The 19002-nt window shown below is 49.4% G+C and overlaps 1 long non-coding RNA gene across 4 annotated transcripts; it reads left to right on the forward strand.

Annotated features, from left to right (window-relative positions):
* The first annotated feature begins 5932 nt into the window (after window positions 1-5932).
* On the forward strand, window positions 5933-14178 carry LOC144153831 (uncharacterized). 4 transcript variants are annotated; one of them, XR_013319389.1, is made up of 2 exons: window positions 5933-6340; window positions 10811-14178. It is a non-coding gene; the product is annotated as an uncharacterized LOC144153831 (long non-coding RNA). The 4 variants fall into 4 exon arrangements; XR_013319390.1 differs by having other exon boundaries at window positions 10849-14178; XR_013319388.1 differs by having other exon boundaries at window positions 11226-14178.
* The last annotated feature ends 4824 nt before the right edge of the window (window positions 14179-19002 follow it).

A 19002-nucleotide genomic window follows, 5' to 3' on the forward strand; every position in this document is an offset into this window, starting at 1 on the left:
ATTTTTTAGCGCCGGGGCGAAGATGCTGCCATCCGCATGCATAGTTTTTTTTTTTTTTTTAATGCAGAGCATTTCAGTAACTCACGATGTCACCCGCGTTGTCCCGTCGTAGTCCGCACCGTCGTTGTCCGCACCCCTCCCCCTACACTATATAAAAGAAAATACTATCCGGCGCCAGGTTTCGATCCCTCGACCCTGCGGGCGGAACGCAATGTACATGGTGCTCTACCCACTGCGCCCCAAAGCCGACACAGATTGGGACGCTACGAACGCGCCTTATATCGTTGACTCATTCAAATTACTGCTTACGAGCGCTCTCCCGTTAGCAGTTGCCGCAAGTGCAACAACATTAACGTAACGCAAACTACTTAACGTCGTGCGCCCCCGGAAATGCTCTGCATTTGATCGTGCCCCTCGCGAGGGGGATGTTTCTTTGCTGGGGTGCCGACGAGCAGCGCCACCTCCTCGCATTCTGAATCCTAATGGCTACTACGCAGTAGCTGGAGGACAGCGTTCCAAACCGTCGTGGTGGACGACGTTCCAACCTACCATTGGGAGACGCAGTTTGGAAAGAAATGAACGCGTTTTTTACATTTGTAGTCAACAGAAAAGAACAACGGCCACCCACATCTCTCAACCCTTTGTTCCATCACCTGTTGCGTATTGTAGATGTAGCTCCTGGAACATACCGCACCAGTATCATCATCATTGTGCGTTGGTCGGTCATCGCCATTAAAAAGGTTCGATCGGGGTGTGTGACGGCTCGGTTCCCTGGCGGCTCAACCGCGTTATGCCTAGCAGTTACCCAGGCTTGGCCTGCCCACAATAACGCGCCGATTTTGGACACCTGCCCCTGCTGTGTTTTTACTGCGTCAGGAGTTGACGTTGAACACCCCTTGTGAACTTGCCGAGGTCTTAGAAACGCCCGAGCGCAACACCTCTGCGGCCCAGGGCTCCATCCTGCGGAACCCCCAGATCTTCAAAATTGGATATGGGGTTGCAGCACTGGTCTCGTGTTGTATTTTTACATGGAACGGGTGCAATGTTGTACATTTGAAAACTTTTTTCCCGTGCCGCAGACCAATCTCTCGCAAAACAACTATAAGCAGTGCAATTTCTAACTGTTTTATTGTTTTTATTTTAATTCTATATTTCTAACCAACTTTTAATCTTTTAATTGCGATAGATTGCCCTACGGCATAACAGGGAGGTTTAAAGGTACAACCAGAGTCTTTCAATGCTTTACTGGTCACGAAACTTCGGCGCTCGTTTCATATAGGGACCGCGCACGCCACTACAGGCGCCACCGCCGCACGAAGGTCATCCAGCCGCCGCTTTCGCGGCGTATTGGCCTGCTCTTGGCGTGCAAACGCTCGCTGCTTTTGGTGTATGCGAGCTGATTAAGTGGGTTTTTTTAAATGCGAATGCATTTCTTAGTCGGGGGTTGTCGTGCTCCGTCGGCGTGCGCCTGCATTCCTCCAGCGCGAGCGCACGTGAGCGCGCACCTCGTAGTTCTGCCTTCGTCGTCGTCGTCGTCATGCGAATGCATTTCTTAGTCGGGGGTTGTCGTGCTCCGTCGGCGTGCGCCGGCAGGTGTTATCTCTCCGCGCTCCTCCTCGCCCCTAGCAACAGCTGTGGCGCGCCTAGCCACCGGAGCAGGTGGTAGCTCGGGCGGGAGTAGCGGAGGGCAAGGGGAGAGGAGAAGCGCGCTCGGGCGTGTGAGGGCGCTCGCATTGCGGAGCTCGGGCGGAGTAGCGGAGAGTGAGTGGAGAGGAGGAGCACGCTCGGGCGTGTGAGGGCGCTCGCATCGCGGAGCTCGGCGGGAGAGAGAGCTCGCGCGCGGGGCGGGCGTGTTGCGCGGGTCTCTCTCCTCTCCGCGTACCCTCTCTCCGCTCGCTGCGCTCGGAAAATGTATATAAATGCAGTGGAGCGCACGCCTCTCTCCGTTACTGCTTGCCGCAGCGCACTCATCGGTGCACCCAATGCATTCGCATTTCCGCACGATCCCCTTCGGGAAGGTGGGGGGAGTTTTTCGTAGTAGTTAGCGATGAATAGTCCAGTCATCACCTGCCTCCAATTGGGTTTTATTTTTCGTAGTAAATTACCGTAGACTTCGGCCGCGAACGGCAACGGCTTCTGCGTGCTCTGGCGCAAGTGCTGCGCCGTCGTGTTTTCGGATTTTTAAATCTCTATTTCTTCTTTTCTTAAAGCAAAAGTTGTAAATACCACACATACGGTAGCTGCGTAGTGACGGACTGCTGCGGGCCTATCGATAATACAATAAAAAAACTGAAAGAAACCAAGTACGCATCGTTCAGACTACGCTTAATGAATCCGTTGAATTGCTCTGGAATGCACAGAACACTAAAACAGATAGCCCAATAGTATTGTCGTTTCAATGAGTGGGTACATACTTGAGAACCTCTAAAAACGCTGCAGAAACGCGAAGGATCAAAACACGAAGAGATACATGTTGCACCATGTGTCTTTCCGCTTCCACGCTTTGCAATCCTTGCAAAAACAGGAAGCGAAAAAAGAACAATAAAACTGATTTTATCACACGCAACAAAAGTTCAATGTTACGAAGGGAGACAAAAGACCGTGGTCCAGCTTACAAAAATTTATTTTTTGGCGCTGCGATGTGGAGCACACGGAGGAAACAGAACATTGCCACGTAGCCAAGAACGACGCAAAGCTTTTCTGAACGCAGCGAGCTAGCGAGCTCCTGTTCTATAGAAGACTAGAATGAAACACAAACGTCGAAGAAGCAGTCCGCAGTGTGAGGTGCACAGATGAACGTCAATAAAGTGAGTTGCGCGGCGTTTGCTATGCATGCATTACTCTCGGAACGTTATTAATTTCAGATCCATGGAAATGGGATCGAGAACATTGTCAAAGAAACAAAAAATCAAGCTGGCGACAAGGTGGCACCCTTTTCAATCAAACAGTATTGCCCGACGGGACGTACGACAAAAAGTGCAAACGCGCGCTTCGGTTGAAACGCCAAATAAGAAACCGGAATCGGCCACGCGCGGTTACAAAACAAACAAGACGAACCCTAAGGGATAATTTGCGGAAATATGAAAAGTAAAAGCACAAGGACGTCCCAAAGCTTTTTTACGCGCGAGCCTGAGTGCAAGGTAATACAAGTTTGCAAACAGGTAATGAAGCGCACCGCTACAACGTGACTGATAAGACAAACATCGGCTGCTTAAGCTTGTACAGTTCTAGGTCCACGTTGCTCTCAAAAGGGTACATTGCTTTTTCCATTCTCACACACAGTGCATTTCCACGCACTGTCACACACTTATAATCGAAGCTGAAATATCGCGTTTCTTGCTTTGGAATGGCGCGCCTACATTTCTCTCGCAGCTCCCCGTCGCTCGTTCAACACAACAAGGAAACATTTTCTGTGGTATCGTTGTACAAGGAACGACATCCCGGGACGCAACACATGTTAGGCATCGTCGTTGCACTACTTAAGTCGCATCACAAGAGCGCGAGATGCACGTTACATTTTTTTTTCCCGCACAAAACAAACACAACTCGCCGCGGCTCCGCCGTTCGAGCCAGCGCAACGCCGCCCGAGGAGTGACCTCAGTGAGAGGGTGGCGCCACCGCGCGGCGGCCAACGCAGCATATGAAGCTCTCCCATTGAGTTACGGAGCAGTTTCGTGACCAGTAAAGCATTGAAGGACTCTGGTACAACATTGCACCAGTTGCACGCAGAACCCCATTTCCAACGCTTAAGATCTGGGGGTCTCCCAGGATGGAGCTCTGTGCCTCGAAGGTGTTGAATTCGGGCGTTTCTGAGACCTGAGCAAGTCCAGAGTAGGTGTTTAATGTCAGCTTCCGACGTAGGAGTCACACAGAAGAGGCAGGTGTCCGCAAACGGGCCGTGATATAGGCCTCCTGCGCTGCCCAGGGGGCGCTGCGCAAGCGGCTTCCGGGCAGTACTTCCGGGTAGTACAAAGCTGTGCGGGTCCCATAGGATCCCGTGTTGACAGAAGCAAAATGAGCTCGATGCTCCCGATTTTTTTGCGACATAGACACCAGCCCATCCCCGACGAATCCGATATCTTCTGGCGATCAACTTGGCATTAGGGGAATGAGCTTTGCAGCGCTAAACACGTTTACAGCGACGACGAAAGTGCCGGGACCGTGACGGCGTCTGCTACTCGCAGGTTCACCGATCGATGGTCGTACGACGTGAAATTTTTAGTAAAATTTCTAGTTTTAAACTAATACTCTAGGTGACAAAGACTTCTCAAAAACAGCCGATCAAAAAAGAAGAGTGACGCAATCGGCGATGATCGCGCTTTAAAAAGCCAGCGAGTCCGGCGGACCGCAGGCTCGCCTGCTGCGGTGCGCCGCTCTTTTGCGTACCTGCACACTATGCGTGCACTTTCATTAAACAGTGCTCGTTTGCGTCGCCGTTACGAATATATGGTGCAGCGTTAGCTTGCCGTTTTGTTGCGTGTCTCAGTGACAAAATGCCGCGACCGTCAGAAGCGTGAAATCTGTTTTGCGATTCCGAAATTAGTGGCCGTAAAACAAAGTGGTCGGGCGACCTAAGAGACCGCTCGCCTTCCTTGTTTGCTCTCACTTTACTTAATTACGCTCTTGCAGCATACATTCCCAGTTGGCACTTAATAGCCTAGAATGAGGGTCAGCAACGGCCGAGTTCCATGCAGCCGACACGGCGGAGGGCTGGACGGAAAATCAGGGGGGGGGGGGGGGGGGGAGGAGGAGGAGGAAGCTTTGAATGCACAGAGAAAAAATTTAGCGAATTTCTAATACTATTAGACAATAATCTGGCGAAGTGTGAATATGGGGGGGGGGGGGGGGGCAATTAAACCGGAGGACGCCAATTCTCTGTTCTTGTCTCGCTGTCTAACTCTATTTGAAGTCAAAACTGGCGTGTCGGCGTTCAGATTCGACGACCCCTGCACTAGGAAACCAACAGTCAGCGATGATCGTATATAAATATTCGGGGCCCCGCGCCGTGTATGCGGCTGTGTTATTTTTTGCTGTGTTATGTGATGTTATAGAAGTACACATCTTTGCAGGCAGCGGGCGCGTGATTTGGTGCGTGTTTCGCGTCCTTTATTAGCGCTTAATTTGTTTATTTGGCGCTATTGCCCCACCTACTCGCTAGTATACATGTACCCTGCCGTTCGTAAACCGCGCGGCGTAAAACGTTACGCAAGAATCATTTAGTTTGCGAAAATACGAAACAAAATTTCTACTCGTTCCAAAGGCGGTGCCAGGCCAGCAGTGTCAGCTGAGTCGGCTGCGCAATTCTTGCGTTCGCTTGCATGCTCCCGATGAAGCAACCTTTTGCAGTTACCTCAGGATGTAAGATGAGCAGCGTTCCGTGTTTATGCTACTCGTGAACTTTCCTTTGTCGACCGCACGCGTGAAGAAAAAACTGTAACTGTCGTCAAACAGTTAAACCACCCGACCTGGCGATACTGTCCCACGCCGCGACCACCGCGACAGCTCGCTCAAAAGAAAGCCGACAAATCGGCTTCTTTTACCGGATATTATTTTGTTTAGCCTCTGCAGCTACTTTAAGGGCTATTTCATACAGTATGCAGTAATTTAAACACGCCACAAAGCGCCACAACCAACTTTCACTCTGGCTTGTAATTGAAAACACATGGAGGGCGACGAGGGTCGTCTGCTTTTGTACTACCCAGAGGCGTCGGCCGCTAGGGGCGCTGCATGTCGCCAAAACTCCAGCGCAGGAGGCCTATCGGGCAGGCCAAGCGTGAGTAACTGCTAGGGATAACGCCACCCCACCTCGAAGCCTCCGCAGCAAGACCTCCTCCCAGCGAGCGGGACGACTGGGGAGGTCCGTTCCACGCGGTGGAAGTAAAGCACGCGTGGCGCGGCAGAGGTCCTCTTTTGCAGCGTGAGCTACACACATCCGTATAGGGGGAGAAATGGCTGGAAACGCTGATTGGTCAATGTGTGTGACGTCATTAAAATATGCATGACGTCATTATTTTTTTGGCGCTAGATTTGTTTGTTTAGTTGTTGTTTCTCCCCAGAAATTTTTCCCTAGTCTTCGTTAAAGCGCTAGAATGCCTCCCTAGTCTGCCTAGTCCCCGCGCTTGGCCAAAATGGCGGAAAGCTCTTGATCTTCAAGCGGGCTTCTTTGTGTTGAGATTGCAGAAGTTAGCTACTGAAGGGAAAATGTGTTAAAGACATGCATATACCTTAAAATTCGACCGATGCAATCGTCGCTTTCACGCAAGAAGAATCTGGTTATTCATCATGGTGTGGTGTGTTGAGTTTCAGCACACTGCAGATGCCACTGCCCGCAGTAAAAAAGGTGAGGCATCCATGTGCTCTGTTATTAGTGCTCGGTTATTTTTATTTTGGCCTTCTTGTTTACTTTAAACATTCCTTTTACGTGAACTTTTTGGGTCCGGTTGTTTTTCTTTTGCAGAAGGTGCACGCTCCACGTGCGTATTTCCATGAACTCAGTGTTCAGGGGGAAAAAAAAGGGAGATAAAACAAGTTTTGACGACAGATTTGTTCGTGGAGCGATCGCATTGTATTCCATATTTTTCCTGCGTGGGTGCAGGTATTGTTGCGCCTGTGCACTGAAATGACGACCGTCCCTGTGGAAATGACGATCACCCCCTTTGTCCACCCTGTTCAGAGCCTCAACCTTAGCAGCAAGGCGTACTTTCTAATAACATTTCGAGACCGCTTCCAACATTCCACATATAATAAGCTTAAGCGCTTGCCTATCGTGAAATTCCTGATAGCAGATTGAAATGTTGTGTTGACATGGGCAGTGCATGCTTTAACGGCGGCGTGAATCACGAAAAATGGGTTTAGATTGCGATGTGGTGTGGCTACGCAGCGCAAGTGTGAAGGCCCGTTCGCACTTGCGACTGGAGCGATAGAAGCGACGCGATTGCTGTCCGCGGCGACAAAAATTGGTCGAGACCAAACGAACAAGGAAAGCGGCAGAAATCTCGTCGCTTCTCCGCTCCAGTCGCAAGTGTGAACCACTTGCGACTGGAAAGAAACATATGTAGGTCATGTAATTGTCCTGTATTTCCCATGAAATACTCTGTGTTTGATGCCTAATAAAATAAGCTGTATCCAAAAGCTTAACCTAATCGGCGGGGGCTTACAGCGAATGTATGACACGCTTCTATTTTTGTGCGCCTTCGGAAAACCCTGTTGCAGTAGACAATTACTCGTGGCTTCGCCGGAATGTTTTTTGTTGTTGTTTTACTCACAGAGCCTGCCTGACAGTACATCCGCCAGGTGGTAAGTGCGAGGCTCCTACAAAATAAGGCAAGATCAACTCGCAAGCCTTGCCTAATTGCCTGGCATAGCACAAAACTTGATATGGCTGTGGCTATTCTCATTGCATCCGTGATAATCCCTTGTATAAATTTTTCGCGGCAGTTGTTTCTCGTTAGCCGACTGGGACCGCATGACAACCTGCCAGTAAATTTCTTTTGAACCCACTCTTCCGGCATCCGTGAAAATTCCTTTTTAAAATTTCAGTCGGCTCCCGTTTGCTGTCTACAGAGATGTTTTTTCCACCAGCAAGACAGATAGATCTGCGCTGCTTTATGCACAAGCGATAAAACTATATGTTTCAATGGAGCCAGGCATACATCGCATTTTGTGATAATGTGCTCAGGCAAGCCGAACAGCAATGTGCATAGTGAAACTAGTAAGGCTTGAGCCTGGAGATTAGCTATGTTATGGCTAGCAAGAAATGAGCAACCGCGGGTAAATGTAACAAAAACGTTTTCAAGGAGGGACTTGCAATAATTTATGTGCACGCGGCCATTATTGCTGCTCACGAACTTCATGCCCCCATGGATGCAGCACTAACGTATCTGGTAATCTTGAAAGTGAACATTTCGACAGACTTCTGTCTGGTTGGGAAGTTACTGAACTGAGATTTAATTAGGCTCCAACCAATACAATGCAAAAAGGCAAAAAACCCGACGTTTCGAAGCCGGCTCGGCTTCTTCTTCAGGGGTGACAGTGGCCACGCTGCAGCTGCGTCTTATAGTCTCACATTTGCTGGCCTCGCACAAAGCCCCTCGCTGCGGCACGTAATCCGTGTGTGTACACCGAGGGGAGAGTGTTAAGCGAGCGATTAACATTCCCAGGTGTGCGTTGAATATGCCACGATTCGAGGAAAAGCCGCTTCCTCCAGTTCGTTTCCCTTTCAAGGATGGCCGTTCCGGAGAAGTCAATTTTGTGGTCGGCCACTTCGCAGTGTTCGGCGACAGCGCTGCGGACTCTATTTTGTTTCCGGACGTCGTTCTTGTGTTGTCTAATCCTCTCCGGCAGGTTTTTGGTCTCACCGATGTACGAGGCGTTGCACCCCGCGCACGGAATGCGGTAGACGACCCCGGGTGCCTTCTCTATTGTCAGCCGGTCTTTGGGGCGGGGGATTAAGCGGCCTATAGTTGTCGAAGGCTTGTGGGCTATGTGTACTCCTACCCCTTTGAAAATGCGGGCCAAGGCCTCGCTTGTTCCTGGGACATACGGCACCGGCACGCGTTTCAGGGGTCCGGCGGTTGAAGTTCTTGGAGAGTTTGTCACTCTCTTCTGCTCTTTGCGGCGGGTCACGGAGTGAATGAACTTTTTCGGGTAGCCGTTTTTTTTTTTGACCGCAGAGGAAAACCGAGCACTCCAGGAACTTCGAAAAGACGAAAGCATTGTCATCCTACCTGCCGACAAGGGCAACTCGACGGTGGTGTTAGACCGTCAGGACTACGACCGGAAGGTTTCGGCTCTCTTGGACGGAGACGCGTATACGAAGTTAAAGAGGGATCCTACAAACCAAACGCAGACGCAGCTGAACAAGTTACTCGCGGCGATTTTCAAGAACCACCCGGAACAAAAAATTCTATACCTTCGCTTGATCTGTCGGAACGGCTCCGCACCTAGTTTCTACGGATTACCGAAGATCCACAAACCTGGCGCCCCCCTTCGCCCGATCGTAGACTTCACATCATCCCCGTGCCGAGCCCTTTCAAATTTCCTGCACCGCATCCCCGCCACCCTCGCCGGGAAGACCGCGACTCATGTACGCAACTCCAGACACTTCGTGCAACTTGCGTCACAGGTGTGCATTGACGAAGACGAGAGCCTGGTCTCGTTCGACGTCGTGTCATTGTTCACTAGTGTTCCTGTACCGCTGGCTGTATCCGCGGCCCGAACTGCCCTCGAAAATGACGCAACCCTAAAAGAAAGGAAGGACGCCGCTCACTGCCGACGAGATATGCCGCCTACTCGAGTTCTGCTTGGCCAGCACATATTTTTCCCATAATGGGCAAATTTTCAAACAACAAACTGGAACCACAATGGGGGCCGCCATCTCTGTAACAATGGCGAACTTGACGATGGAACACGTGGAAGGGAAGGCTTTGAGCTCCTTCCGGCCGAAACCAAAACTTTTTCTTCGGTATGTAGACGACTGCTTCTGCATAGTGAAGACCTCCGCAGTTGACAGCCTGAAAAAACGCCTAAATTCAGTTCATCCCGCCATCCAGTTCACGGTTGAATGTGAACGAGACGGCTCCATTCCCTTTCTTGACGCCCAAGTGACAAGAGGAGGCAGGGGCCTGGTGTTCTCCGTTCACAGGAAGCCTACGCACACCGGCCGCTACCTTCATTTTAATTCGGCCCACCCCGCTAACCACAAAGCCTCAGTTGTGTCGTCTTTAATTAACAGAGCTGATGCAATTTGTTCGTCCGAATCAGAACGTAAGAAAGAAGTAAGCCTTGTATTTGCGGACCTCAAGAAAAACGGCTACCCGAAAAAGTTAATTCACTCCGTGACCCGCTGCAAAGAGCAGAAGAGGGTGACAAACTCTCCAAGAACTTCAACCGCCGGACCCCTGAAACGCGTGCCGGTGCCGTATATCCCAGGAACAAGCGAGGCCTTGGCCCGCATTTTTAAAGGGGTAGGAGTACACATAGCCCACAAGCCTTCGACAACTATAGGCCGCTTAATCCCCCGCCCCAAAGACCGGCTGACAATAGAGAAGGCACCTGGGGTCGTCTACCGCATTCCGTGCGCGGGGTGCAACGCCTCGTACATCGGTGAGACCAAAAACCTGCCGGAGAGGATTAGACAACACAAGAACGACGTCCGGAAACAAAATAGAGTCCGCAGCGCTGTCGCCGAACACTGCGAAGTGGCCGACCACAAAATTGACTTCTCCGGAACGGCCATCCTCGAAAGGGAAACGAACTGGAGGAAGCGGCTTTTCCTCGAATCGTGGCATATTCAACGCACACCTGGGAATGTTAATCGCTCGCTTGGCACTCTCCCCTTGGTGTACACACACGGATTACGTGCCGCAGCGAAGGGCTTTGTGCGAGGCCAGCAAATGTGAGACTATAAGACGCAGCTGCAGCGTGGCCACTGTCACCCCTGAAGAAGCCGAGCCGGCTTCGAAACGTTGGGTTTTTTGCCTTTTTTTGCCTTTTTGCATTGTATTGGTTGGAGCCTAATTAAATCTCAGTATCTGGTAATACTTCAGGGTCTTGGGCATCTTGCTGTCAATCTTTACATCACGCTTTTTCACTCCTGTGATAGTTCTAGTGTCTCTCTTCCAAAGCTGCACGTGGTTTGCAGCGCGGTATGCAGACATTTTTGCCATGAGCTCATCAAATGTGGCAACCAATGGAAAGTACCTCGTGGCCAGTTTCCTTCATTCCTTGCGATGGAGCACGTTGGTTGTGGCATCAGTCCTTAATTGAGGTGGTGTGGTGGAGCAATGAACGAGTGCTGGTGGATGCGCAGCTACTGCAGAGGAGGCCTCCCCCTTTGGCGCGCTGCAGCCAGTCAATGTGGCTCAGGGCCTGCTGATCTACCGCCATCCTGATTGTCCACACCCCCGCCTTGGCCAGCGACTTGTGGCACTGTGAGCTCCAAACCAAGCACAGGCGCCTTTGCGGTAGTCACCCTCCAACTGCCACCAATTTGGTTTCGGCAAGGTGACCAGCGGCAGCGCACACATCAGCAGCCCTACAGCCAAAGGCTGTCTGTTGGGAGCAGCCACAGTCTTGGGTGGCCACCTTACTCACAGCCGAGGTGGCCATCCGGTCCTGGCACGGAGCTGCTTGGCGGCCTGGTAGAAGCCATCTCGGTGGTCCAGCATGAGCCCCAGGTAGCACACCCTGGTCTTCCACCTGAGCTGCTCGCTGTCAATTTGCAGGCATGTGACCCTGCAGCAGGCCTGGGTGTCCCAGTGAACAAGCATCGCCTCCATCTCGGTGCCCGACAGCTGCAGGCTGACATTGGCGAGCTTGGCCCGCACTGCATCCGGGGGTGCCTGCAGCTGCAGAACGACGCCTCGGCAGCCCGCCATGGGGCCTAGTGCCTACAGGGCCGCGGCGGCGGCTTACACAGACAGGTACACCCTGTGCGCCCTTCTACTGGGCAGGCCGTCTGATAGTGCCACTGTGACCATGTTGAAGAGTAAGGGGCTGACGACTGTGCCCTACAGGGTGCCCACATCCACTGGTTGAGGCACCGACAGGGCGTTGCCTACCTGCCTTTGTGCCATGAGGCCCGTCATGAACGCCTCGACGGAGCCCCGCAGCTTGTCCGCAATGCCGGCCTCCTTTATGGCCAGGGAGATGACAGGGTGCTGGAGGTTGTTGAAGGCACCCTTTATTCCCCCCCTCCCCCCCCTGATAGAAAAAAAAAGCGCGGAAGTTTGCAAGCACCCTTAACCCTTTGAGGGTCGAATTTTTTTGAAAAGAACTTTCCCTGGTGGTAAATTAGTTTATTGCGGATTTGGAATGTACAAAATGTCTAAAGTCATGATTAAATGGTAAAAAATTATCAGGAACAGTATTTTGGGGTCAGCATCACTTAGAACTGAAAAATGTTCAATAGTATTTCAGAGTGTGGTATTCCTTGAAACACGGGTCTATGCACAGTGCCTTATCGAAGTCTGCACACATACAGCGCATGTCCGAAAATGAGCTGTCTTCTTCCGAAGAAAGGCTGTCTTCCGATTCAGACTCGGTGAAAGGAGTAAACTCAGAGTCAGAACAGTCATCGCGGTCGGTGTCATCAGAGCGGGCAGTTCGTTGGGCCATATCGCCGCTTTGCCGTGCATCTGAAGAACTCGAAGGCAACCCAGTAAACGAGGAGAGCGAGAATAACTCATGCACGCCGGTGATAAACAAGCTAATAGCAGCGCCAATATAGATAGAAATCAACTTCCGCCGCCCCCACAATGGAGTCTCCGATTAGGTTACTTCAGTTCCAAGCAAGGAGAGCAAGAATACCTAGTGAGCGTGGGTAATAAACAAGATAAGAGCAGCGCCAATATAGATCGAAATCAACTTCCGCCACCCCTGATAGCGAGCGTCAATCAAGTTTCGCGCGCCTCCGATGCGATCACGTGGCGAAACTGAAACCACGAAACGCATTAACATGTACAGACGCCGTAACGTGCCGAAGCCAGAGAGTTCTGTTTTTCACCGCAAGAAGGTAGCACAATCAAATTTCAAACACTTCTTGTAAGTCCCAGGAGGTGGCAGCACCTCCCAGGGAGCATGCATCGTTAATATGGCGCGAAATTTCAAACGGATGCTCGAAATCGTACCCGTACGGCAAAGACCTTGCGGGACGGAAAACCGCCGCAGTACACGTACGGCAAAAACCCTCAAAGGGTTAAAGGCTATGAAGATAAAATACATGTTTGGTTCATTAAAAAGACTGCCTTGTCTCGATAACAATGATATCAGTCGTACAGCAAACTTCAAAGGAATTATCGATATATTAAATTAAACATTTGAAGCAATGGCGAATCCCCGCCCACTTTCCGGCGGCGATTTCACTATGACAGCACAGGATCTTGTTGGATGATTGGTGCCCAACGACCTAAGTCATCGCCAAGGAACATGATTGCGCGATTTTAGAGGGGCCTTCATTGATCTTATCATTTGATCTTATCACGCGCAAGAACAGCGCTGTTAAGGGCGAAAATTACATGAACCTGGCAATATTAGTCCACACACAAAGCGGAATAATTCAGCCATCGGTATTTGTTAAGTCATGCCAGTTTAAATTTGCGCTTCTGTTTTGAGTCTCATCGGGGCGGAGAAGCTTGTGCTTTTGTAACATAATGAATCTGGTTGACATTTCTGCACAACCCAAATGTAGAGTCTGCTGTAATGAGCTTGGTGTTCTCAAATAGTTGCATTCCTAGCGGTCACGTTTTCAATGCTTCGTGCATAAATGCCCTATAATCTGCCTGAAGGCGTGTACTATCAAGTTATACCTTTTCTGGAGCAGCCACCCCCTTTAGTTACCACTCCCAGATGATGTAGAGCAAGTCACTGCAAAGTTCGCCATTCAATGCTGTATCGAACTTTATATTTAGCAAGAAAAAATAATAACGCAAATACGGCGATGTCTGACCATACTCTTGCGGGTAGGCATGTTCTGTGCAAGCTGAGCAAAATATTGCTACGTTTTGAATTTTGTCGTGAGATCTGATGAAAGAGTTATAATGCGGTCCTACCATTTTGGTTTCAAACTTTAATGAAAGGACATACTTTTTAGCTGACGCGTGCGCTGTCATTTTTCAGCCGAGTACACACTGCCGGTTTTAAAGCTAAATGATAAAAAAAAGTATTTGCAGTTCATGAGCATGGGCGGCTCTGGAATGTATAGGGCGCACAGAAGTTTTGTAGTTTTCGTTGCAGACGCGGGAAATGGAAATTATGTTTGAAATCTGCTTGGTCCACCAGAAAACGGAGGATTGGGCAGCTGTGCAGAGCCAGCATGACCTTCGGGCATGGTGCAATGCCCGAAAAAGTCAGCATTTTGTTTCCCGGAGTGCACCAAGAAAACATGCGTATTGGCATGGCCCCGCATACAGAAAGACCAAAGACTACCATGCTTTAGCATGAAACGGACAGTAATGACGCAGTTAAACTATTTCCTTGGTTGACAGCGACCGTGATGTTCAAACTAAAGCATGGTTTCAGGCTACGACAGGATAGATTGGCTAAAAATTGCAAAGTTGTTTACTGTGATAATTCCTTGGTTATTTCGGTTACTTAAGAAATGCTGACGATTGCTCAAAATGTGCTTCATGCAACATTTTAGAATGTATCAGTTGTGGATCCGGGAAGAATCACATTGGCGCGCACCCGTGTGTGTGTGTGTGTGTGCGTGGGGGGGGGGGGGGGGCGTGAGGGGAGGAGGCTGGCGGAGGTGTGCTGGTGCTCTTGAGAGGGCCTGTTGTATGTGGCCGTTTATTTAATTAGGAAATTCTGTTGTCATGCACGACCGATTGAGCCTTGAAAGAACGATAGTCCTGCGCCCACAGAACTTCAAAGAAGGCCAGGAAGTGTTAAAGGAAAATTCTACCAGAAAGGCATCCCCCCTACCCGAGCGATGGGAGATCTTGATGTCCAGCCCCGACCTGTCGACGCAGCAAGAGCTCGCGTCCAGGGGCCAGGAGCTATTGGACTCATATGGGACTCGTGAATAGGGTTCCACCCCGTCTGACGCCTGCGAGCGTCACCTGAAATGGGCTCAGCAAAAGTTGTTTCTCTCTCTCTCTCTCTCTCTTCTTTGCCACCAGTACGAAAGTCCTTCACTTGCGCTGCGCACACTGCTATGGTTTTAAAATTGGGTGTAGCAGTGGATTGCAGCCAGAACAAATATATATTTCATTCTTCATGTACTGATGCTACGCTGTCCCGATACACTCTGAGTAATCCTCTCCAACTTCGTGCATAATAAAATATTTGGGCCTTTACAGGAGTTGAATTTACATTTTCCCTCATTAAAAGTCGCCTATCCGCTCCACCGTGGGTGCTTTCAATTACCAATTCAAACGCAAATACTGCATTCGGAATAAAACAAGATAGACATTTTTTAGCTCGGAGACACAAGGTACTGTGGCATCGTGTAAATATTACGAAGTGAATATTTAAATATCAAAGAATGCATAATTGATCTGCACCGCACAACTTAACGTACAATGCAACCTCCATCGTCAAAAGACATCAGTGATCATGTAAGGATTAGTCACTGGAAGAAAATGACTTACTATTCGATATCGCTGTTGTGACTCCGGCCCCTGAATATACACTGCTCTGGGCAGCCGCCGTCCTGGGAAAAAGCGATCGTGGACGCAACGGAGGTGCTTTAGTTGTGATAGAGGTCGAATATGGCCATCTGATCGTTGTTACTGTCGCGACGCCGTCTGCCTGTGGCAGGGCTGGTGACCGTCGTGCCTTCACATTTAGGATAAAGTCTGGAACTGGCTCGGGGAGCCGCAGCAGCCCTTTTTGTCGACCCGCTGTTTTGCAGTTTCCTAGGTTAGGGGAGAATACCGCCGAACAAATCTGCCTAATCGCGGGGGTGAAATTGACTGTCGCAACATCGCCATCGGAAGGGGACAACACTCAGTGCGCGCAATCTGAGCCCACTCCAACAAAACCCTCCGGGCCTCGACAGAAACGTGAAAAAGGAAGAATGAAGGGCTGACGCGAGGAAGAGGGGCGTACCTTGCGGTGTGTCTCAATCGCAAAGGCCCTCTGCCCGCGCACGGCATTCATTCAGCTAAACTGCACGTTTCACCCATTACGTAGCCCATCGCATTCTTCAGTTACCTTGCACGAGTCTTGAATGTGTGCCCACGGCCACTTGATCTCCCCCTTTCTAGGAGAGGGAGCGGCCGTGATCAGCCACTGCCGCTTGCACATTGTTCTGCTTAACATACAAAGATCGTCTGTTCCCTTTCAGGCCTGCATTGTACCAGTCTTCAACCATCAATGGCTGGCGGTCCCTCTTTTTTTCCGCCGCGAGTTAGTGCGGACCGTGGTGCAGACCACTCCATGCTTCCCCGGACGAGTCAATCTCCTCTGCTGAGAACAACTCAGTCTTGCCGCATGTCTCGCACAAAGGGATACAACGCATGCCTTTGGCGTCTTGTGCGCTGAGCTTACCCGAAGGCGCCGTCGCTTTTGGGGCTGCACCCCTCCGAAATCATCCCTCAGCGGTTCGCACCCCTCAGGCGCTTCGTTTTGTCACGGCCGGACTTGGCTCCCTTCCATGCGAAGGGTAGACATGCACTTTCGTGGCATTTTCGTAGCATTTCGTGGAAAGTGCCATTAGTGGCACTTTCGAAAAATATGCCGCTTTGTTCACAGGCGACATACCAGGCATACAGGATACAGGCAGCATGGCGATGGCCGGAAAAATTTGGGGGGGGGGGGGGGGCTGAAGCCCGGTCAGCCCCCCCCCCCCCCCCCCCCTGGCTACGCCACTGCATCAAGTAGCACGAGGGCTGTCACCTGCCTGGTAGTCTGGGTGTGCTCTAGCTCTGTCATTACGTTGGCAATGGAGTTCATCGCAGCCTGGTGCTGCCGGAAGCCTGTGAGCTGCTCTGAGATGTACATGTACTCCTCCTTGGTTCTGCAATTTCGTGTGCCTGCTGCCAAAAACTTTTGCCCTTGCAACAGCACTATGATTGGACTCTGCTTATCCACATCAAGTTGGTTTTTATCATTCTGAGTGCTTACCGGAGTAACTTCTTGCACAAGAAGTTATTGCAGTAAATCCCACCTTGAAAGCTTTTTTATCGTATGTCTTTACGTGTGGTTGCTCATATTTTACTAGCTGTAGCATAGCCAACCGTAACATATCCAGAGGGGTGAGCTGGGCGAATTGGTATGTGTCATCTTAACAACAGCACGAAAAAGACTGGGACGAACGAAGCAGACAAGTCGAGTGATGATTCGCAACTAGTTTTTTGTGGAATGTGCACTAAACATAAACGTTGGCATCAGCAGAAGAAAAGAGATGGAACACATTCCACTTGAACGTACTTCCTTGCCCTTCTCCCCCCGCCCCCCTCATATGACAAACACTGGTAAAGCCTTTTACTTGACACACATGATACTTCAGCTATGGACCACTGCCGAACTGATAACAGAGTTTCATAAAGGAGGAACATCAAGTCCAATGCCGCACTTGTGTTTGGCGGCATGTACTGGTTAAGAAGGCGAACTCTGTCACAAAGTACTGGCGATGTAACACAATCGCCTCCCAGTTTTCAAATGTTACACGCTTCGATTATCTCTCGGCCTGTCTGCCTGGCACGTCTGGAAAGAAGTACACAATTGGATCCCACCGTTGGTGTGCATCGTATACACGACTACCGAGCTCTTACAGAAGGTGCTCTATGGGTCCACAATAGTACTGCATGAAACCTGCCCTGTTTCAGTGCCTTTTGTAGCAAAATGCCTTAGCAACCCATGCTGTTTCCTTGTCAGTGAATGATAAGCTTGTCATTACAGAACACTTGTGGGTACCCTGTATTTTGTTTCCTTTCAACATTACAGGTTTGCAGCATGACGGGAAGGAGTGCAGAGACGCCTATGCTGCGATTGCTGGCGTTGTGCAAACAATGGTACAATGAACTGCCTGCAAGACTGCAAGAGGATGGCACTGCCTAAAGTTATTCTTTGTTAGAGTATAAATAAATTTCAAGGTCTGAACCCAATACCCATGTACCCTCAATAATAAAGTGTCCACATCTTTTGACAGCTGTGTCTGTTTACTTTTCATGCAAACCTGCAGCCACTGAATATGTAGCCATGCTGCAAGCAAAAAAGAAAACTACACTGAAAATGACTGTGACTGAAAGACGCATCCTGTTCCCATCAAGTGCAATTTTCAGTGCACTACCACTTCTAAACGTGCTGACTTCTGTTAATCATTTCAGTTTGCACCATGGTATAAATGGCTGGTGATACATGTGTTTAAGCGAAGACCTGGGAACAAATAGAATTCTTTTATTCAATTTACAATTTCCTGTCGGCCTGAGTGGAAAAAAAAATACAAGCCAACTGATTGGTTAGCAAAAAACCTGCGGTGTCCTTGGACGTATCCAACTGAAGAATGGTGTGCCACAAATGGGAAACTTCAAACAGAATTTTTTGCTTTTGAACACTGTATAGCATTATTGACAAATGGATTAAGTGAAAGTAACTTAAAACCTTGGCAGCAAAAATACGAACCTATTTTAGGAAAGATCATCAACACATGGTCAGAAGTAGAGTTCATCGAAGAGTGCAATTTCCCAGCATCCACTATGGCATTCCCTGTAGCCATTTCTAGTTTCAGCGTGTAAAACTACCTTGGCTTTTTTATCCGAAGACGGCAATCACATTTTTGCAAACAATGGAAGATCAGTGCAGTTCATACTTGCATATGAAATGAGTGAGTATATATACTGTTCTCTTCATGCCTGACCAGAAGAAAAGTGCAATTTGCTTCACTTCAAAGTAGGGGCTTTAGTCTGAAATATCCTGATGAGTGGAAGCTGAATTGTCACACAATTATAGTTTTACTGCAGCGTCACAGGAGAGTTTAGGTTGTCGAGAAAAATTGGAAGCTCATCACTGCTGACTGAGGGCCATCTTTCAGGGAAACTTACACAAATATTATGAGCTTCGTATCGTCTAGAGTCGCACTAGTGTTTTCCTATTTTCGCTATGCTGCTGCATTCTTCAGAAATAACACTTCCCTGCAGAAACGTCTTGCTGTCATTGAGAATACCCCCATGATGGTGGTTATGGCCATCCTAAAAGATTGTAAGAATTTTTAAAGGAAACTCTGCGGCGTACCATTTTCTTAGGGACTTTACAAGGCAAATTATAAATTATGCCTTCTATATCAAGCAAATGCGTACTCGGAATATGTACAGATGCTGAGTAGCCGTACTGGGAAATGTATGCAAATAAAATATAAGGCATATTTTATGACTGCAGTTTCATAGCACATTCACCATGACTGGCTTCATAGATCATGATCTCAATGTATATTTTACATCTGTGCAAAAGGAACGTAGTGCACTGATCAAAAATACTGTGTGAAGTAACACACTTAAAATCAATTCTAACTCAGTTAGAGTAACTCACTTAAAATCAACTCTACAGTTTACTTATATG

Source organism: Haemaphysalis longicornis, unplaced genomic scaffold (genome assembly GCF_048455015.1).
Source record: "Haemaphysalis longicornis isolate Haplotype H1 unplaced genomic scaffold, Haemaphysalis longicornis Haplotype H1 scaffold_9, whole genome shotgun sequence".
Taxonomy (NCBI): Eukaryota; Metazoa; Arthropoda; class Arachnida; order Ixodida; family Ixodidae; genus Haemaphysalis; species Haemaphysalis longicornis.